Genomic DNA, 24,082 nt, shown 5'->3' with positions numbered 1-24,082 from the left:
ACGTGTGCTCCAATGTTCATTGCAGCTTTGTTTACGGTGGCCAAGACATGGAAACAGCCAAAATGTCCTTCGATTGATGAATGGATAAAGAAGTTGTGGTATATATACACAATGGAATACTATTCAGAGTTAAGGAAAGATGATATAGGAACATTTGTGACAACATGGATGGATCTTGAGAATATAATGCTAAGCGAAATAAGTCAGACAGAAAAAGCAGAGAACCCTATGATTTCACTGATATGTGGTATATAAACCAAAAACAACAAAAGAACAAGACAAACAAATGAGAAACAAAAACTCACAGACACAGACAATAGTTCAGTGGTTACCAGAGGGTAAGGAGGGTGGGGGGAGGGAGATGAGGGTAAAGGGGATCAAATATATGGTGATGGAAGGAGAACTGACTCTGGGTGGTGAACACACAATGTGATTTATTGATGATGTAATACGGAATTGTACACCTGAAATTATGTAATTTCATTAACAATTGTCACCCTAATAAATAAATTAAAAAAAAAAAAAAGTTAACCTCTGTACAATGAATGTATATAAAATGAAAAGAAAAAGCAAACAAAGAACAGGACCAGACAATCCATCAAATAACTATAAGCAGTTAATAAACAAAGAGATATTGTTTATAAACTTAAACAAGCAAAACTATATAAATGTAACCATTATAAAATTTTCAACTCCAAATTTGACACATTTTAAATAGAACTCATATGCATGCTACACAAAGTTGAAGAGGTAAAAAGTGATGGGCTGTCTAATGCACTACAAGTAAACTAAAATGGTACAATATTTCTATAGAAAGTAATTTGAAAATGAATGCTAGTGGCTTGTTTTCTGAATAAAAATCTATGTTTTTGATACACTGAAAACTAGTTTATGACAGTGGTCAAGCACATGCATCTGAAGCCACTTGATTTCAAATCCCAGCTCTTTCACTGATTAGCACTGTGTCTACAAGGAACTAATCGAAACTTTCTCTGCCTTACTTAACATATTTGTAAATGAGAATAATGATCATGCTTACCTCATCAGTTTGTCATGAAAATTAAGTGAATTTATACGTGTAAAATTCTCAGAACATTTACAGCAAATGTTAAGCACTCAGTATATTTTACTATTACTATTATTCATAGTATTATTGACATTATTAGAACCCATTTTAAACAAAGAGGGGGCAGGTCTATATGAAGAAGGAGGAAAAGCTTACACAGGGAAGAGCCTGGAAATGTAGCCTGATTTCTGATCTCCAAAGGTGTAATAACTTAGTGAAAACCCATTAATCCCACTCTGCTCTTAGATGAGCTTTTTGCCTTTTATGTCTTTGGCTACAGCCTGTTATAAGACCCCTCATTCTTTTTCCCATGAGTGCACTAAAACTATCAAGGTGTATTTTACTTTCTAGAAAACCACAAATAGGAAATAAATGGAGACACAGAATATAGAAATAATATAGACATCTTATTTTATAAAAATGATTTACCTATAGGGGGTATTTTATGGGCTTGTCTCTCTCTCTCTTGCTTTTCTCTTACCTGCAGGAAGTAAAGTCTTCCTTTCCCTCAACCACGATTATCTTTTTTGAAGTAGAGATTTAAAAAGTGATTCCCCCAAAATGTGTTCTCTATCCAGTTAAAACCAAATTGACCTCCTTCTACATCCAGTTCCCTTATCAGACATCCATCCCACTTATGTAGGAAAGGCCCACTCCTTATCTAAAAGGAACTCTGAGCTTACTGTATGATACCCACAAGACATACGAGTATTACCAAAATATTGCACAATAAGTCTAACATTTTTACAGTGACTACTTAAAAAAAATTAGAGGCAGATGTGTTTTTACAGATGTGATCAAATGTGTTTACAAATGTGTTATTTACTATAGTAAATAATTGGAAACCAACTAAATATCCAACATTAAATAAACTATCATGCAGCTGTAGCATGTTATATAAATTGACTAAAAATAAGTTTTCAAAGAATTATAAGGCCATAGAGTTAGAAACAGCATAATATAAGTGTACCTCCGCATTATGAAATCTGTTGCATCACATAAGTGCATGGGTGTGGGTGTGTGTGGAGAAAAAGAGATAGTCTCAGGGTGCGTGTCAGGATAAAATTGCTTATGCAAAATACACCGTATTTTAATGGTTACATTTGTTTTCTGGAATTATGGATAGTGATTTTTTTCCTCTGTTATGATTTTTGCATCTTCTAAGTTAATTTTAATCAGAAAATATTCAAAAAGCTTAAATTGTCTACTTTCATATTTCTGCTATAAGGTTCAAATGTTTCAAATAGGTTTACCAAGACTTAGACATGAATGAATTTAAAGATATATTGACTAAAAAAAAAGGTCACTATCCATAATTAAGCATTTAAAAAAGCATAAGTGATTTTGCTGACTTGTATTTGTCAGATTGGAATATTAAGAATTTTCTTATTACCCAGTGTACAAAGAAGCACACTCATAAAATTGCTGAAAATTTTCATGGATGCAGCAGTTTTGGAGTGGAGGATAGTGAAAGCAATGAACATCCAAACATATACATCATCTTGCCTAGAAATCCCACTGTTAGGAATTTATACTTTTTGTTATAAAAAATAAGTGTGTAAAAAAATTCGTATGTATACATATATGTGTGTATATATATAGTATATAGTGTATATATACACATGTATATGTGTGTATATACATTGTATATATATATATATATATATATATATATATATATATATATATATAGCATAGCAACAATGCAATACTTGGTGGGTATAAAAATAGACCTAAAGTGAGGAATCAGGAAAGATTAAAATGTCTTCCAAAATATTCTGTTAATTAGATGATAATTAAAATGTTTTTAAATTTTTACATAATATACAGATTAAATAGGTGGATTACAATCATTTATAAAACACAATTATACGTATTTTGTGTCTGCGTAGAAAATGTAGGAATGGATACAATAAAAATCTTTGAGAGTAATTATCTCTGAGTAGTGTTGATTGAGACCCGGAAAGGTTTACTTTGCACTCTCTGTCCCATGGTATATACTACACTTATAACAGTATTATTATAATTGACAATGATAAGAAAATAATATGGTATATTCACTGATATTAAAGATTGAGTTGATTTAATTTTCCTTAATTAGTATGCTGAATCTGATATTGTCTTTTGAGACAGAAATATGACAAATGCCATATTTTTTTCCAAGGGAATAAATATATTCATTTTCTGAATAATGCCTTGCTTTGTTCACCCATATTTTATTACTCTTAGGTCAGATTTCACTAAATCTTCCTGTGCATTCTGGATATTATGTAAAATAATAAACATTTTATTGCTTTTAATTATCTTACCAATTGAAAGATCACTAATGAATTTCTACCTTTACTTTTTTTTTCAAAATTATGATTTTTATCCATTCAGAAGTAATTCTTAATAAGATATCAGTCCTGATACCAGTTTCAATAATACCCAAAGACTAGATATGTAAATACTTAAATTTCAGTTAAAAGTCATGATTAAGCAATTTTGTTGTATCAATTAAAACACTGAACTCAGATAATAAAGGATATACTGAATACAGAGTAACTTTAAAATTGCGACCATGGCTACTATTTTCCACCACCACTAATTTCAAAACAGAAAATTTATATTCTATAATAGTAACTCATTGTACATAAATAAATTTTACAATTGCTTTGAGTTCCAAAGAATAATTTTATAGGCAATATGATACATTCCTAAAAAAAGGCAAATGGATAAAAATACATTTCTGTACACTAGAAAATATTATGCACACATCCACACAAAATAAATTGGTTAAATTCTCTAATTCTTCACATATGTCTCAAAAAAAGACATAACAATAAATGAGTGATTGTTTTCCCAAATTGACATTTCAATATTTGATACCTTTGAGCTTATCAGCAAACCTTTGCTAAGCTCATATTATACATGAGATTTGCCACTGTAGATAAGGGATACAATAGGTTGACTGGATTCAGTTACTGAATTCAAGATTTCTAATTCAACTAATTTTTTTTTCTTGCTATCATCATTTCTATAGTTCCCCTCACTATGACCTCTTATTTAAAATGGAATTTTCTCTCCACAATTTGAAACACATACCCACACTCACGTTCACAAAATAGCTCTCTTTTTATGTTAGATATGATCATTTGAATGGTCTCCTTGGGAAACCTTAACTATTAATAATTAGTGGTAAAACTAATAATAACTGTTTATTATTTTTGAGTCATTATTAAGACTAGAGAAGCACATCTTATTGACATGAGACTCTAACAAGGGCCCTAATCTGAAATCCATGAATGAGCTTGACTCAATCACAGATTTTGAAAAAGTCCACTTGTGTGTGTGTTTCCATTGGAGTTACAAACTTGCATTGACCTAAAACAGTGAGGAAACCCCTTCCACAAAATGGATAGTAACTGGTTAATCACAATTCACTCCTATTAGATTTTTCCTTTAATGAAAGCTGAAACAATGTTGCTAGGCTTCACCCATACAAAAAAAAAAAAAAAAAAAAAGAATTTGTTTTACAGTATTCATCTATATCAGGTAGGTATTGATTTCAGAATAACATCCAACTCAATATTATGTTGCTTAGATGATTTTTTTTTTTTTTAGAAAAAGTAAAAAATCAAACTTTATTGTTGCTTTTTGCCATCTGGTAGCACTTTACACACTGCCTTCAATGTTCAGAATACCCTGGATTCAGTAGAAAACCCCTAGAGATGAAGTTTTGTACAATAGAAACTTCTCAGCAGTCAAAATTTAGACTGTACAAAACATACTTTTCTGAAAACACTTAACTTATATATATATATATATATATATATATATATATATATATATATATATATATATATATTTTTTTTTTTTTTTTTTAGTTTTATTTTATTTTATTTTATTTGTACATCCCTCACACCGTGAACCCCCCTCCCCCCATCCACCACCACCCCGACCTCACACCAAGCCATCACATTATACACATAAAATTATAGTTGGCATTCATTAATGTCCAGCCTCTGGTGTACAATGCCATGACCAGGCATCCACAGCATCCCTGAGGTGAAAACACTTAACTTTGAACAAAGCACCGAACTACTTAAATGCAGAATGAGAACAGCGTTTCAACTCCACCAAAAGTAGTCATCATAAAAGGTGTAGACATCACCTAACTTTACTAGGCACTGTTCACTTTTTAAACAGGAGACAATAAAAAATATTGTTCATAAACAATGTCCCAACTCTAGGGCAGGTTTCAGAAAGTCAACTTTGTGCTTGAACAGCGACTAGGTGAGTATGGTGGAGATCTGGAAGGTGATCTCTGTCCTCCGCGGCTATAGGAAGGGAAGGTGAGGGCCTTCTGGAAATCTAATTCCTGTCTGGAGCAGTTCTCCAACCTGCTTCTTCCCCACCTCCTGCTCTGTACGATCTGCTATAGTAGCCCCGATGATCATAGCCTCAGTCGTATCCTGTCACAGTAATCACCACGGCATGAGCTGCCACAGGCAGGTAAATTCCCCATGTTGGGGTATGCAGTGTTTTTGTTGCAGAGAAATCTACTCTGATTGTACTCCCATCCAGCTCCATTCCATTGGCACGCTCTTTTGCTTTCTTGGCATCATCTACATTTTCAAAATATACAAAGGTAAATCCTCTTGAATGTCTAGACGGCTGATCATATACAATAGAGACATCAATAATAAGGCCATATTTAGAGAACATTTCTCTTAGATCTCTTTCTGCAGTGTACAAGCACAATCCAAACACTCCAAGACAAGAATTTGGATTGTGGTTTGCCCTATTCCCAACATGACCCCTGAGAATAGACCTGGGAGAAGGACTATGGCTGTGACGTCTTCTTTAACCTCTGCTGTAAGACCTGCTACAGGATCGTCTGTGGGAGCGAGGCCGAGATCTTGACCTTGTATAATGCCTTCAAGGATTTCTTCTGGTTCTAGACCTACATTCAGATCCGGACCTGAATTTGGATCTGGAGCACCTGGAATCTTCCTTGGAGCAAGACCTCGCAGGGGTATGCCTTGCAGATTTCCCAGACCCATGAGTATTTCCACTGCTGGAAGCAGGATGGGATTCCCATTTGTCACAGCTGTCGCTCAGGACTCGTAGCTGGGAGCTGCTGCTGCCGCTCAGCTTGACGTGCTTCGAAGCTGCCAACCTCTCGCTTCTCTGTAGAGGTTCCGCTGTAGCCTCCCAAAACACTCGGGGTTCCAATCCCCCGTAACCGAACTGCCGCTTAGATGATTTTAAAATTATTGATCAAAAGATCATAATGCATGGTATTTTTTTAAGCTTTTAAAAAAAGAGAAAAAAAAGTTAGTAGATTATTTTGATTTTCAATTAACAGGGCAAGAGAGGATTTAAGATGAGAAATACTTCAACCTAAGAGTTGCATTTTAGTCCTCAATTCCATTTTACTAACTGAAAATATTGATTAGAAAATAATAAAGTTAGGCCCCAGTGCCTCATCTATCTTCTTGTGTTAAGAGGGCAACTCTAGCAGAGAAGCTCCTATTAAATGTAGGTGTCATTTTTATTCCTTATGCACTTATTTTTATTCTGCACAATTTCCTGAAGGGTGTGAAAATAAACATACTTAAGAGATTTCACAAGAACTGTTAAGTATTACTTCAAGGTGATATGCTGCAATTTGATACTTGCTATCTTCTTTTCCTTCAAAATAAATCAGATCTTTTATTATTGTGTCATTTATTTGTATATTGGGCTTTTAATCTGTAATTGTGACTGTGTCTAGGACAGAAATACCATAATTAGTATGAAAAGCATTTAAATGGAATGCAAACAATGCTGGTTAAAAGTAACAAGTCTACTGCACCTGACACTATACCCCACATGTGGGAGAGATACAGCTAGAAATTGTGTTAAATAGCTGTGCAGAACATCTACCACAAAAATAGTCAGGTACAGATTTGTGACTTTCAGGGCACACAAAATGTGTGTTCTTAACTTCTAAGTATATTGAGACAGATTCGCTTATTGTTTTATTGTTCTTTATAATTTTACTGAATTATAATCAGAGATTAAAACTTTTATAAAATGGCTCAAAATGGATGTTTCGATCCTCAGATAATATAGTACACCATGGACACTAGCTAGTGAAACAATTTCAATGACAGAGCTTCATGCAATTTTGTTGATTTTGATTTACAGCAAGCATAGACCTAAATCATAATTTGATAATAAACATGATGCAGTACTGAAAATATTTATGGATGTTTCATCATTTTTGTCTATTTTAAACAAATATAAGTATGTAATAAATTATTTCTACTCTGTGTTGATTGCTATGGATAAAATTAAGAGGAAGTTTTGAACAAAACTTAATTTTAAGAGTAGGATGTTCTCTTAAAATTATGGGATTATAGGATGTACCAATTGTACCAATTATGGGATGTACCAATTGTCATTTCAACAACAGTTTTGAGTTGATCAACTTTATTTCAACCAAATGGCTCCAACCCAACAATATCCAGAGCACTGTGACTCGAGCCTTATAAATATTAATAACACTGCCATCTCACCCAGTGCTAAGTATCTTCTATTGAGACATGAGAACAAATGAGAAGCTTTAATTCACCCGTAAGAAAGTTAGCTGGAGGACTACCTAGGGAGAGTGTATGAAGTAGTACAAGTACAGGTGGACACTGGAAGCCCATGTATTTGATCATGTTGTAACTTCTAATGTGGCGTCGGGGAAATCACTCTCCTCTTTGGGTCTCAGTTTTCTTATTTATATATATATGTGGATTATTAGATTACTTTTGATCTTTCTTTTGACTTTTCTATTGTGTGAGTAAAGAGATCCATTTAAGATATGCTGCTTGAAAATCTTTTGTGACTATCGCATAAGCCGGAAGAGAATGCGCATCCTCTCTTTTTCACCTACAAGATCAATATATCCGTCTGGCTATCATTCTACTCATACATAGACATGTAAAATAAAATTTTAAATTGTTACTGTTCAACTCATATATTGCCTCATAAACATTTTAAGGCTTTATAAAATCATTTTATCTATTTTTTTTATTTTTGTACAACTCTTTTATTATTTTACTCCTTCTTAACTGCTTTATTTTTCCGTCTCTGCGACCTGTGAAAATCTCCCACTGTAGTTGAGGCCTTGCCAGTTAGATCTCTTTTAAGACCTGCCTTGGTTGATTGGCCTGTTAATGGGGTAAATGAGATTGGAATACACAATCTGCTCCTGTGTTGAGAGTCTGTACGTAACTATTTCAAATCCAAAATAACCATTATTAATTTTTAGTCAGAAGCTTCATTTATTAAACAAGATCGTTTACAAGTCAGAAAAACCTATTGAAGTTAGGTTAAGCAAATGATAATCTAGTTTATTATGGGAATACAGGGAGAGTACATGAAACCAGAGGACAGGCAACGCCTGCCATCTTTCATTTCTGCTCCTCTCTCAGCATCTGCTTGATTCTTCTCTGACTCCGTGCACTGGCTTTTCTCTTTTGTAATTCACATGGTGACAGTCCAGTCTTTTAAATCTCTCTTTAAAAGGAAAGCACAAATTGAAAATAAAATTCCTTAGTCGCAATTCTAAATACCCAGAGAAATGACTATAGATCAGAAAATATCAATAGTTAATGGACCAGTTAACTGGTATAAAACACTATTATTTTTTGCATATTGAAAGTAGTGGTTACCAGAGGGTAAGGGGGTGGGGGGTAAGTGATGAGGGTAAAGGGGGTCATATATATGGTGATGGAAGGAGAACTGACTCTGGTTGGTGAACACACAATGGGATTTATAGACGATGTAATACAGAATTGTACACCTGAAATCTATGTAAATTTACTAACAATTGTCACCCCAATAAATTTAATTAAAAAAAAAAAGAAAGTGAGTCTTGGGGGTAAATTCTAATTGTAGGACATTTGGCAAAAACAGAGATACTATCTCAGAAATCAAAAATGTATCAAAGAGATCTCTAGTGAGAAAGAATAACCTAACCCTATTTCAATATGTATATATGATTCTGGCTATTCTAGTTATGGACTTATTTCAGAGTCTGATACTTAGTAGGCCCTTAAATATAGTTATTATTACCTATAAAATTACATATAAAATTACATACAAAATCTTCATATGGTCAACTCTCTATAAAGGAATATGTACTGTGTAGTATCTAAACTTCTTTTTCCTTAAAAACTTATAGATATTACAGAAAAGAATTGAAACAATTAGATTATAAATGAAAACATTTTTATTTATCATGTTATTATCATGTTTATATATCATGTTATCATTTATTTATCTAGTTATTCTATTGACTAGAATGAGACTCAAAAAAATTGCTAATGACCCACCAGAAAAATAAAAGTTAAAACTTCTTTTCCCATTAATTCCTTCTTGCTTACCAACCTAAAATATGACAGCTGCCCTTTCTGGCTGAAATGCCTTATTGAAACCACAGCTGCAATTCAGCAGCTGCACTGCTCCTGAGATCTGTGATGGTAGATGATGCATAGACAAGAGTGGCAGACTATTAAACATTAAACATTTCCAGTAAAATCTGTTGGAAAATATTTCAATATAAAAATTAATCCAACTTCCCTTTTAACATGTGTCATGTCTAAACTGAAAATTTAGAAGGTGAAGAAGAGCGATTACCCAAGAAACTGTAAATTGTCATATGTGTTTCAAGCAGTTAAGTGAAATCAAGATAGTATAATTTCTGTATTCTTTCCTTGGCTCAAAGTCTATCATTAGGGACAATACTTTGAATGATGTATTATTGACTGTAGTCTAGGCTAGGAAATAATGTATCTATATATAATACATACTATTATAGTCAGTGAATTCCACATTTTGATGTCTTTAATTACACAATACAAAAGTAAATTTAAACAGCTAAAAAAAAAAAAGTCAAAAGAAAGATCAGAGGTAATCTAATAATCCACATATATAAAAATAAGAAAACTAAGACCCAAAGAGGAGAGTGATTTCCCCGACGCCACATTAGAAGTTACAACATGATCAAATACATGGGCTTCCAGTGTCCACCTGTACTTGTACTACTTCATACACTCTCCCTAGGTAGTCCTCCAGCTAACTTTCTTACGGGTGAATTAAAGCTTCTCATTTGTTCTCATGTCTCAATAGAAGATACTTAGCACTGGGTGAGATGGCAGTGTTATTAATATTTATAAGGCTCGAGTCACAGTGCTCTGGATATTGTTGGGTTGGAGCCATTTGGTTGAAATAAAGTTGATCAACTCAAAACTGTTGTTGAAATGACAATTGGCACATCCCATGGAATATCCTACTCTTAAAATTTAGTTTTGTTCAAAACTTCCTCTTAATTTTATCCAAAGCAATCCACACAGAGTAGAAATAATTTATTACATACTTGTATTTGTTTAAAACAGACAAAAATGATGAAACATCCATAAATATTTGCAATACCACATCATGTTTATTATCAAATTATGATTTAGGCCTATGCTTGCTGTAAATTAAAATCCTTTTAACAAAATTGCATGGAGCTCTGTCATTGAAATTGTTTCACTAGCTATTGTCAATGGTGTACTATATTATCTGAAGATCAAAACATCCATTTTCTTCACTCGTTAAGTAAATTTATGTCCATAAAGGAGCTATGACCCCTCATTCACAAATAAGGCATTGATTCAGTGAGTTTGTTGCTGAGAAAAGGCAATTATTTCCATCACAATAATACTTTCTAGCAATTCCTATGGATCGGGTTGAGAACTGGAGACATTCAATGCTATTTAAAAGAAATGGCAGAGGGGCCACTTTGTAACTAAAAGCGGACAAACCTCTTTTCTTCCAAACATAAGGAAGAATGTGCTAAAGAAAAAAATCTTTTTTTGGAAGCCACAGGAGCATTCTCATTTTCCCACCTGAAATACTTAATTTTTTAATTGAAATAACATCGTTCCCCGGGGGAAAATAAATGACATTAAATCATCACTTACCTTATGTTTTATCGGAACCCTTTTCCATTTTATTGGACAATGAGCTAACCCTTCAGACATTCCAGTAATTTATCTCTAAGATTTATCACAAGAGCTTGTGGCCAGTAAACAAGGACGCACATACTTAGTATTAGATAGATGGATAAAGCTATTGTAAGCACAGGTTTCATTAACAGATCACTTAGATTTTAGGAAATATGTTTAAAATATTTATTATGATTTTAGATTCCCCTGCCTTTAGTTTCTTAGGAAAACATCAATGTTATTATAAATGCATATGACCATATATTTAGTGAGATTGGTGATAATTATGATGTGAGTAAAAACATCTTTCTTGAAATAGTGTTATCTTGGCTGGTTAATGTTAACAGTATTCCTGGTGGATTTTACAATTAAGTTGTTATTTTGTGAACATCCATAAGAGACTCAGTTTAATAGGAATATCAGTAATTATAAACTAGCTGTCCATGAATACATATTAACAGATTTCAAATCTTCTAAATTACTCTTACTCCCCCCTCCCAAGAAAAGACTACAGAAATTTTAAATTCGGTAATAATATTTGTAAAAATATGTAAGGATGTCACTTTTTGCCTTTTTTGTGTTGGAAAACTAGGCTTTTGTTTTGAAGAAAGAAACCTCATCCAGGCCATGACCCTATTCATGAAGTAAGGGCAGTAAGCAGGACTCAGAAACACATACTCCCAAGTTTCTCCCAGCCTCGTTAGTGAGTAAGGAATATATATGTCATACACCCAGCTGGGCTACATCAGCAACACTACATTAAGCAGCATATACAATTTGCACGTTTATGGACTGATATGCTCAGCATTTATGAATACTCATTTTTCTGTTGCCTGAAAAGAAACAATACTAATAGTATGTGCAATTAAGAGCTCCCAAGAATAATGGAAAATTCAGTGACCTGTAACCACTTTAGTACCATGCGCTGCCTTGAAAGCATAATGAATTCCTCCCTATTGTCTTCACAGAACATCGTGCAGATAAATAATCTACAAAACTGCTGGATTAATACAGGAGATGATGAAAGGGTGGCGACCAGAGTAGTCTTCAAAGATACAGACTTATTTCCCTGTACATCTCCCATCCCCCAATTTACTGACAACTCCTCTTGAGTCAATTCAATTCTAAAAGAACTTATTCATCTCCTTCTCTTATAGGTGCTACACAAATAAATAAGAGTTCTTTGTCTCCACGAATAATAAAGCACACTACTGAGAAAAGCAGACACATAAATTAAAAAGTTCAATAGCTCTATAGAAAATACAGAGTTAAAGAGCAAAATGAATAGTGGAAATAAACAATTCAAAGAAAAATGCTATCAGAAGAAGGAGGAGAAATTGGGAAATCTTTAGAATGGAGTAGGAGCTTGGATAGACATTAATGTGTGGTCATAAAAATGAGAAGAGAGAGCGAGATAGAAAGAAAGATATGGAAAATGACTAATGTGATAATGAAGGTCAGGTTGTCCTGGCCTTGCCTGGAGTTGGTTTTACGTTCTTAGTTTACATGTGTGGCATCTTTTCAGAAATAATGATAATAATAAACTAAAGACATATTAGGCATTATCATAGAAGACATAACAGAAAGAGTAGGTACCTTTGAGTTTGAGTGATGCTGAGAACAACCTTCATGTCATGGAAAACTGCAAACACGGGTGTTCTCTTTCATAGCTTATGAACAAGAAATCTCCAAGAAAATGTCAGTCTGAGAATAGTACAAGTTTTCTCAAATCTACAAACACCTTTTCTGACATAACTTCTTAGCTCAAACACCTCTTTATCCCCTGCAGACAATACAGTTCTAAAAGAGAATATATGGTAATTATAAGGATTGTTAAAGGATACACATTTTAACCATCAATTATTAGAACAAGCGTCATGGCCACCAGTGAGCATTGTTTTGTATAGGGTCCTTTGATGTCACAACCTAAATTCCTCTTCCGTGATGACGATTTCCTGTCATGCCTGATCTACACCTCCCATGTTTTAGCTTCCACCACTCTTTGATCTCATCCTAACCACCTCTTAGTATGCTTCTATTTTCTTCTGGTTTAAAGTATTCCTCCCAGTTTCATATATTCCTCACCTAACTATGAGTTGCTGGCTTATTTTAATCATTACTCTTTTGTGAGCTTTCTCAATTTCTTCCATCCTCTGTCCTTTCATATCTGCAATCCAGGATCAATCTAAACATTCAACTTCCCCAAACCTACACAATTGACAAGTATGACTAAAATATACCACAAAACTGTGCATACTGTTGCAACTGCAAACGTGTGCTATTCAATTTCAAATAGATCCTCAGTCCCTGCTTTTTATTTGCCTTAGGTCAACCTCATTCCTCGTTACCTAAATTTGCTATATGAAAACTTACTTGCTTTTAAGTATGCTACTGTACCTTTAGATCATTTGCCTTCAACAACTGATTATTATCTCCTGTAACATATAGAACAGAATTGGATTTGTAAGCAGAGACAACGTTTGTGGAATTCTTGCTCTAAAGGAGAGAAAATAAATTACTTAATAGCAAGAGAAAATATAGAGTGTAGAAATACTTCTAGTGATAGGATAGAGTGTTTCCATGCTTGGAATCATTCAGCCAGGAGGGACAAAAAGAGAGAAGTAAAGACAACAAGAGATTTGAGAGCGATAGAGATAGAGATAAAGTAAACTTCTAGATAAAATGATGGATCTGTTGGCCAATTAATTAGATGGGCTTGAGTTAGCAATGTCGGATTTTAAAAAGGTTGGGCTTTTGCCAATAGAGGTAATTAGATAAAAGACGCAAGGGATTTCAGGATGTATTCTTGTAAAGATGTAACAGCTGACATAAAGGCAGTGAGACACAGTGAAAAGGTGGTAGAATCCATGAATAAATAAATAGTATACAACTTTATCTTTGTTTAAATATTTTTATGTAGTTGACGATTTAAATAGTAGTAGACATAAATCTCTCTAAAACTTAGAGGGCATATTGTTTATATGGACCTAAAAATGTATAGGTCTTTTCTCTAAGAACTCTTTTTGTGTAGAAAAAAATCACCATTAAAATTTTGAAATGAGTCCACTTTATATTAAGAGGACAAGTTATAAATATTATTTCCTCTAAGAAATACTAAATATAAAACCACTACTAATGCATTTATTCAAATAATAAAAACTACTGTACTTCAGCAGGTATGCTATGCATTGGAGACAAAAAACAAAAAACAAAAAGCAATTAAGTCATTTTTTACTTCATGTGGAATAAACAACTAGTCTTCTTCTTAAAGTAAAAGGTGCTAAAATGAAGACAACCTAATGTTAGAGCGAAGGAGAGATATCTAACCTTCTCAGATAACAGCATTTAAAGAAGGATGACTACAGAAATTGACACGTGGTTCAGCATAGCAGGCAAAGATGGATGAGAATGTTCCAGAGGAACAGCATGGGTGAAATCAGGAAAGTGTGAGAAGCACTGGGTGGATGCAGGGAACAATTTCAGTGTGAGTGGAGGGGAGGGCACTCATAGGTGAGCGGCAGGACAAGAAGCCAGCTGTAGCGTGACAAGACTCAGTCATCAATATGCACAAATCGGAAAGCGCCAGTTTGCATCTTGAGATTAGATATTTATCCATTTCTTACCTACTCTAAGAAATGGGTCAATGAACACCAGCAAGATGGGAACACATTTCTTCTGCAGTAAGAGTAATCATCTCCACATAACAGGGGGAAAAAAGAAAAAGAAAAAACAAGTAACAAATATTGTAACCTACATTATTTTTGCATTATTTTTTCTCCTTGAAGAGATTACCACATTCCCTAAATGAGGAGGCCACATACTTAATTCTCAGAAACTGTAAGGCTTATGACTCTGTTGCTAGGTCGTCCTAAAATAACCTTCAGATTCCCCGATTCCACTGATGAAAGGTCAGGGTCTGTCAGCATGTTCTTCATCGAGCTGAGGAAGGCAGAACTGAAACATTCCTAATATGCTGGAAATAAAGGCAGTGTCCTGATTTTACCTGCTGGCAGCCACAGTTCTTCAGCAGATCGTTGTTTGTCTTCTCTTGGGAAATCACTAGAATGCAACTGCCTTCATCAATGTTCCTTTCCTGCTCCTCTTTCCTTCTGCCATGGCTTAGTGACAGGCCTCCTGAAAGATGGTAATGTAACAGGACTGCTGCAGAATTAAAGTCCAGGCTGTTTCAGTGAAGCAATGTATTCAGTTAGATGTCCTGCCTGCTGCAGTAAAATAACTTGGAAACAAAACACTGACAGTATAGGAAACAATCTCAAAATGGATAGGCCAAGAAGCCAACGTGTTAAACTCTGCTAGCATAATATTCTTCCATAAGAAAATAAAAGAATATGGAAATATTGTTACTATTTCTTCATAGCCCAATAGATGATGAACCTAATAATTTTTTTTCTTTAATAAAATATGCCAATGTCTGTTTCTTTGATTTTAGAAAATGATACAATTTTCAAAGAAATAGAATCACATATTAAATGTACTAGGCATAACAGAACAGAAAAGTAACATAAAACAACCCTGGCTTTTAAGAACTTGTTCTTATTAAAAGATTGTCATAAATTCAGTGTATAAAAATATAGCGTGCTTGAATTCTTCCTGAAGACTAATTTTCATCCGACTTGTGCGTCTATTATAAATAATACTCAGAGAAAAGCATAAGAGAAAGCCAGAACACTTTAGAACAAATTCTGTTTTGTTCTGTTTTGTTTTGTATCGAATCTTTATGGAAATCCTTGGAGATAGTTTCTGACCATTTGTCCCCTTGCATGTATCCATAACCAAAATTTTGAGAATGTTCAAAATATCTCTTAGTGTGAAAACATTTCACGGATAAAGGAGGTATATGTGAAAGTAAAGACAACGGATTGAGTCAGCTAGGACCTTCAAACACTTCTCAGAGATCATACATTTACAAGTATTCTGTAGAACCAGCACTTGCAGAGAAATATTACATTTCCGGTGCACATCCTCTTTTGTCAGTACTTGGAGCCGGAGACTTCTCTCAAAACATTGGAAGTGTGAATATAAGTTGTTGAACTGTAAAAGTTGAACTGTAAAAATAATACATTAATGCCCAAGCAAAATCACCCCAAAGGTGCTGACTCCCAGTTTTCTGAGAATTGGCTATTCTTGTCAAATTTACATAACAAAAGAAAATATAGTGAAGAAAAGGGGACAAGTTAGGGTTGGGGGTGGGTGAGTTGATCAACCTTGGACCCATAGAAGAAGGAAAGTAAATTAATTAAAAGTCAAAAGTTTTCAACCAAGTCCTGATGGGAAGGATAGCTAACACTTGGGAAGGGGACAAAGATTAGGGCTTCAGCTAACGTTATGGCTCTTTGTGTCCTGGACACACATATAGAGATGTGGGCATTTTGAGTGTTTCCAGTTTGATTAGATCAGTCCAAAGTGAAATCATTGATAAAGCTGCTTTATTTAATTTACCTTGTTCTGATAATCTCCTCCCCAAAGAATCTGATTATGAGTTATTTCCACACTGAGTGAAATTAGTATTTTCACCCATGTGACAAATTCATTTCAGACTAAACATCATGCATAAAATTTCTTGTTTAACACATCAGTCTCTTAAGGACAGTTAACATGAGTCTGTTTCAGACTGACCATGGTTATTGAGTTTCCTAAACTGAAGGGCTAAGTTAAGTAATTAGCTAAGGTAAGGTAAACCATAGGCGGAGATAAATAATCAAGATGAATAATCCAAATAATAAGACCTCTTTGTAATAGCATGTCAGATATCTCCAGCAACAACTTGGCTATGCTCAGGCTGCTATTTAGTTTGTATTTAAATGGTTGACCTTCAAATTTCATTCAAAATGATAAGGTATTATGATTACCTGGAGAGATAGCAAAAATAAATTATTATTTAAATTATGGAAATTTTGTGTAAACTTATGAGTGAAAGAAAAGAATGTATATTTTATAAAAAATGAACTTTTTTAATTAAGTCACCAAACAATTGTTCATATAATACAAGATCTTTTTAATAATATCAATGATCAATTGATTCAAAATTTTACAATTTGCATATTTTAGATGTAGATAAAATGTGCAATATAAGAAAGACTGACCAATTAATATTTTGGGTATGTGTTTTTTCAAATTCACATTTACATCTGTCAAAAATTCCTGCTATATTAAAGATTATGTTCCAGATTTACTGAAATTTTAAAAAGAATAGACTAACGTTTACCTTGTTTTCTGTTGTATGATACATATTGAACATAAATATGCCCAATTTTCTGAAGTGAAAGCTACAAAAACTGTGACGGATATAATTGTTAAACTTTTTCAGTGTATACAGGTAACTGCTATGAAAAATCACCAGTTTTTAGAATCATTGAAATAAATTATAGACAATGTATTTACCAATATTGTGACTATTGTCCATGTTCTTGGTTGAGTTGTGAAGCTTTAGTATGCTGTTAATTCAAATTCAAGATTTTTCATGAAACAAAACAAATGCTTGCCAATTATTAAATAAAGACAAAAAATGGCTGTGATTCATGTTTTCACACTACTATCACTATGCATATAAACAAGAAAATATGAAGCACCAATTAATGGGAGAGCTTATCGAGATCTAACTAGGCAGGTTGAGTTATGTAATACGAGCATTAGACACTGTTGAAATTGAAACTGTATGTAATAATAATAATGAATCTATGCACTTTTTCTAGTATGAATCAAAATGCAAAAAATGTTTCTTATAATCCATGGAGTCATATACTTTGCTCGGACCCACAGAAGAAGGAAAGTAAATTAATTAAAAGTCAAAAGTTTTCAACCAAGTCCTGATGGGAAGGATAGCTAACAGGAAGAAATTTTCTAAAAGACCTTTTTGATATTGACAAGAGTTAACAGTGGCGCTTCAGGTTTGGCAACACTTTGATGAAAATAACAATAAGCTAACAAAAGAATTTGAGAAGTGCACTTTGTACATATGGAATTTTCAAATGGATATGCTTTACTTCAAAGCCAAATCAATTCTAAAAATATGAACCAGTTTTGTATATAGGATTCAGATGTTAAAGCAAACATTTTTCAGGGGCTTGAATTGGTTTTAAAAAAACATTAAAGTCAAACACAAGTTTTTATTTTATTCTCAGTAAAGAAAATCATGCTAAGCTTGAATTATGCTGATATTGGGCATTTTGAGTTGAAATCATATGAATGCCAATGTGTGGTCATTATTGTTTCAGCCACATATCCAGAATTAAGTCTATCATGCTTTCCTCATCAAAAAAAGTTGTGCATTATGAAAACGTTAGCTCACAGGTGGAATTCATTTCTAGCTGGGTTGATAGTAAGAAAATATAATTTCTGTTTGAGTTCTTGTCAGGTTATTCTACTATCATTATAATTGGGCTTTTATCAGGATGCATCATATCTTCCTCATTTGTTTTTTCCTCAAGTGATGTAAAGACATTTTGGGATATGTTCAGAATCTAACAACCAACTACAGGAAAGAGGAAATAATTGGAACACTTTCTCAAAAGAGAGTGTCTGGGCCATCTACACCAGTATTGCCTAAATTGTTTTTAAAAATTCAGATTCTAGGGTTTTACTCCTTAATAACTGAATCAGAATCGGGGGTTGGGTATTCCCAGGAATATTCATTTTAAAGAAATATCTTGACAAGCCTGAAGAAAAATGATGAAGTAAAAAGAATGATTATCTATCACTCATATCCTTAAGGGAATTTGGGTGCCACTACAAAGAGCAATCCCAGTTATTAGATGGCTTGAAGAAACACCTGAGCTACAAACGCTATCCGCATGCTGAGTATGTGAACTTTCTGATCTCCCATAGCCCCACATGCTGTGATAGTACTTTTCTCCCTGGATGCAATTATAATATGAGGTTGCTTTTAGTTATTCATGGATGTGCTTAGACATATTAATTGAGCAGCCACAACTGAAATAATCTGGATGGTGGGGATTACAAGGAAGAATAAAATGTTATTATAAATGTGTCCTAAAAACTTAAACGCCAATAGGGAAGAAAAGAAAAAACACAGATGACAATGATGTAAGTTAAAATGATATAGGTTCCAGAAAAAGACAAAATCAACATTCAATAAGACAGAAAAGAAAAGAAAAGAAAATTAATTGTGATTAAGAGATATCAAAATCCTCTTGTATGATGAACAGGATATTAAATTTATACCTTGAGTTAGGCAAGATAGTGAGTGGGCAATAACAGAAATTTTAAAACAGGAAAAGAATTAAATCTCCCTCAGTGTGAATTTATAAATTACCCAATCTTTCAGGTAATTTCGTTTCTTTCATTACATTATATCCTTACCTAGATGTATGAGTTTTCTTGCTTAAGTAAAACTATCACACATCAGATTCAGAAATAGAAAAATCTTTATAGATCTTAAGTTTAAAACTTTAAAGTATTAACAGATTCTTTATCTAAGGATCAAAAATCATTTGAAGAGCTCTGGATAAAGCACAATTGAAAGTCTGCATGCTTCAGGGAGCAGAACACTTGTCAGTGGTTGATTATTATTGTTTCACCCGTATATCTAGATTTGTCTACCATACTTTTCTTCATAAATAGCAACTATAACTTAGATTTTCTATATGGATTCTAACTACATGTTGTTGTTTTTTTAAGTGCTATATTCAACCCACAAGTATTTGTGAAGCATCTATACGTTCCTAATACTGCACTACTAGAAACATCAATTAACTAGTGTTGTTGGGTAGACAAATTACATTCTCCAACCCATTTACATGAACTACATATGCAAATCTGAATAGAACTGAATCACAATAATTAACTTCATTGATGTTAATGTGAAGAGGTGGTTTGAATGTTGAAAAAAGGAAAAGGAAATAAAAACAAAACAGAATCTCAGATACACAAAGAGAACCAGTTTAAAACCTGGGAATTGCATTCAACATAGTAAAACAGTAAATCGGTAAAGCCTTCAGTTTCTTAAATAAATTAATTATCTCATCATGTAAAAACGGTTACAGAGGTAGCCAGTCCAGAGCTGTTGATATGGTGGTTCCACAAACACTGGAGGGGCTTAAGTCCTTCTGTCTCTTTGACTAACAGTGTTTCCAACTTCAAGGACATAATGTGCTTACTGGAACTCTTACCATTAGGTACAAGTTGCAAGAAGCACTAAAGGTGCCATTCCCAGATTAGAAAATTCCTTTTAAAGAGCTATTCCAGAAATTTCAGTCCCTTCTCATTGCCCAACCCATGTGAAAGGATGGCTTAGAGAAATTTTTTTTCATATGTTTGCTTTTGTTAATTTCATTGCATTTCTCCATCCAAATAAAATCAAGAAGGAAGAGAGGAAGGCTGTGTACTAGATTCACAAGTAGTAACCGCCATTATAAGGAGGTAAAAAGGGTAAATGTTCTTTGAATCTACAAGATAGTTATTCTACTCTGCTGTTGAATTGCTTGGAAAGGGTAGCAAAGACTTCTCTTTCTGATAAAAAAGAATAAATAGCATAATTACCCAGAAGTTCACAATGGCAAACTCAGGACTACTTCCAGCCATGATATGTCTAAAACCGTGTTTTCAGATTATGCTTTAAATTCAATTAAAGATAACCTTGTTCTTGATATTTTATCAACATATTTCTTGTTACTTTACTTGTTCCCAGGACAAGTGGATTTATCTAAAATGTAAAAATGTCACTTAAAATGTCCACAGTATATATTTCTCTATTTCTACCCAGGAAATGACTATATAGGTTATGTATTTTACTAAAAATTTCAAGAAATAAGATTATACTGAAGAAAGGAAAACCCATAGGACTGATTTGAACCAAAATATTTTATGATAAAAGAAGACTTCTAGCTTCCATGTGCTATTTACATAACATAATTGCAAACAATGAATTAATGAACAACTTACCTACTATAGAGATTGGTATAAAACAGGGTGGGAAATATGGCAGTCTTGCAGATTTGTATACAGTCACTTTACAGTAACATTTTTCTTGTGATCATGATCATAGGTTCTGCCTACATAAAAATATCATAAAGTATACAATCTACATATGACTAGCCCCGATTTACATATAAATTCCTAAGTTATTAGGATGGCCCATTTACTAACAATACGTGCTTCTATATGTGTGCTATAAGATACCACATTTAGGCAATGAATATGTATATAGGTGTTTTCCTAACACAGGTAAATCACTCCATATAGTATCACGGAAAATGAATTGAGTCACAAGATGAGGGTAATAATATAGAATTGGTCCCCCAAATCTGCACTGTGGTTTTAAAAGGACCATGGTTTTATACTATGATAAATATGGTTTAGTATTTCATCTTAATTACTTAGTAGAAATATTGTGTTTGCCTATCAACCATGTTTTTAGGGAACTAGTCGTCTTCCATTTTATTTCATAAGATTTGGGTGGTACTTAGCATGACTTCCAGTTTAGGGATTGGGAAAGAGACTCAAACCTGGTCAATCAAAATGTGTTACTCCACAGGTCATAAAGTTTGACCCAGGGGTGGGCACGTGACAAATTCAGGTCCTTACATGGGATTGCTGTGGCTACTGAAGAGATAGGGTTTTTCTTTCTGTAACATAACGGTGATAATAATGTTATTAATTATACATTAAAAAACTTTAAACCTCCTAGGTTTGGCAAATAACAGACACATAATAAAATTTTGAAATTTTTATACTTGAAAAAAATAACATAGATTCCTATAATAAAAGGTAAGTAAAATAGCATAGTGGGAAGAATGCAGGGTCTAGAATTAGAAATCCTACTCTACTACTTGTTATAAATAGAAATTCACACAAATTATTTAACATCTATGAATCAGTTTTATCACATAAAGAATAAGTTTAATAGTTTTTTTTTTTTTTTTTTTTTTTTTTTACCTTTCTGGTTCATATGTGTGGTCAGAACTGGCTACATAACTTGTGGTGCCCTGTACAAAATGAAAATTAGGGGACCACTTTTCAAAACTTATTACCAATGTAAACAGTAATTCATTAAACCAAGTGCAGTCCCATCTTGAGAGTGGAGCCTTGTACAACGAAGCAGGTCATATGCCTGTGAAGTGGGCCCTGTGCATGAGCTAGATAAGGTCATAATTCCTTACTTATTCTTCATATAAAGTATTGTATCAGTTCCCCTTTCCTTTGACATTGGGCTGGCCCTGTGACTGTCATTGACCAACAGAATACAGTGTGCTGCTGGGCCATTGGACTTTTTCACAATTTTTGGTGCCATGGGTGAAGTTTGACAATTTTGAGCCCAGGCAAGTCATCAGCTGAATGCAGACAACTGAAAGACCCCAAACAAGCACAGCCCAAATTCTTGACCCACAGAATAATAAGGAAGTAATTTAATTATTGCTTTAAGCCTTTAAGTCATGGACATGTTTGTTATAGAGCAATAGATAACGAGATAGTATTTGAATATTCTTATAAATATAATTTGTCATTAATGTTAATAAAGTTATCTTATTGCTTTATTGTTCTATCTGAGTTGAAACAACAAATCTGGATTTATGATATATAATAGGCCCATAAAATTAAAAGAATGTTGTATGATGACATTACTTTTTATAGTTACAGATAGTTAACATAGTTATATAACATTGTAGTCAAAATAATGGCTCTAAAAAATGCCATGTCCTAATTCCTAGCACCAGTGAATATGCTACTTTCAGAATATATTAGTTTTCTAGGGCCTGTCATATAACACATTACCATAATCTTGGTATATAAAGCAACATAAACTGACTGTTTCACAGTTCTGAAGGCCAGAAGTCCCAAATCAAGTTGTTGGTAGGGTAACATACGTCAGAAGGTCTAAGGAAGAATCCCTCCTAGCCTTCCAATTTCTGGTGGCTCCATGCTGTCTTTGGCTTGAGCCTGAGATAGGATGGGGCAGGACACCCAATGACAGGAAGCAACAGAAGCATCAGCTCAGGGCAAACCAGTAAAGAAGGACATGGCACAAGCCAGCCAGAACTGGCCAAGACTGAGATGGTGACAAGATGCACCTCCAAGTAACCTCCAGCCTCATTATACCCTTATTAGAATACATTTCCATACTAAATAACACACCCACCAGCATCATGACACTCCTGAAAAGGACCATATACGGACAAGAAAGGGGGTGTATCCCCCATTCTCAAAAAAACCCACCCATTTCCTGGAACTAATAGAGTATCCCCCCCTTCATTTCCATACAGAAAAACAAACAAACAAACAAAACTACCAAGTAAAAATTGCTATTGCACCTGAAATCGAGCTTGTCTCTAGCTCAGAGGCAATGAGCTAGAAATCGAGCTTGTCTCTAGCTCAGAGCAGATCTTTATTCAATAAACTACTTTGACTTTGCTATCTGGCTTGCTTTCCAATTCTTGCACGTAGCCAGGAATCCTCTTTCCTGAAACAATCCTACATAACTCCAGTCTCTTCCTCTGTCTTCACGTGGTCTTAACTATTTGAGGGGTTGGAAATGTAGGATATTCCCTTGTTGTCTTAACTGAAAATTTTATCAGGGTAGGAGAAATGAAGAATTGCTACTGGCTCCATGAAATCTCTATAACACTCAATAAAAGTTTAAAACTATGTGTAAAATGTCACAAGTATTAAAATTGGGAAATGCTGCAACTTATAAACAAAGTATAAAAAACATAATACAAATTAATACAAGTAAATAAGGGCAAACAGACTAATTGGGGGGAGAATCACTTCGTAAATTATAAAAATGTATAACCACTCTGCTGTACACCTGAAACGAACAAAAATTATATTGAATGTCAACTGTAATTGAAAAACAAAAATAATACTAAAAGCTCACTTAAAAAAAGAAAATGGAAAATTCCAATAACAAACACAAAGAACAAAAATAACTTAATTCCAATAGTATGGAAGCGACTTTTTGTCCCTTATTTGTACTGAAACAAATACAAATAAAGGACAAAAAGTCGCTTCCATACTATTGGAATTAAGG

At 33.7% G+C, this 24,082-nt stretch overlaps 1 pseudogene across 1 annotated transcript in view; it reads right to left on the bottom strand.

The window, feature by feature from the left end:
• Window positions 1-5,306: 5,306 nt before the first annotated feature.
• The window catches only part of LOC308487654, a 117,018-nt pseudogene continuing 98,242 nt past the window's right edge, over window positions 5,307-24,082 (bottom strand). The window contains exons 2-3 of the transcript in view: window positions 15,080-15,210; window positions 5,307-6,304 (exon numbers count right to left, since the gene is read on the bottom strand). The product of the transcript in view is annotated as an uncharacterized misc_RNA (transcript). The remainder of the gene's footprint in view (window positions 6,305-15,079; window positions 15,211-24,082) is intronic.

The sequence above is a fragment of the Rhinolophus hipposideros genome (assembly GCF_964194185.1).
Source record: "Rhinolophus hipposideros genome assembly, chromosome: 19".
In the NCBI taxonomy this organism is placed as follows: Eukaryota; Metazoa; Chordata; class Mammalia; order Chiroptera; family Rhinolophidae; genus Rhinolophus; species Rhinolophus hipposideros.
This window is presented reverse-complemented; position numbering and strand designations above follow the sequence as displayed.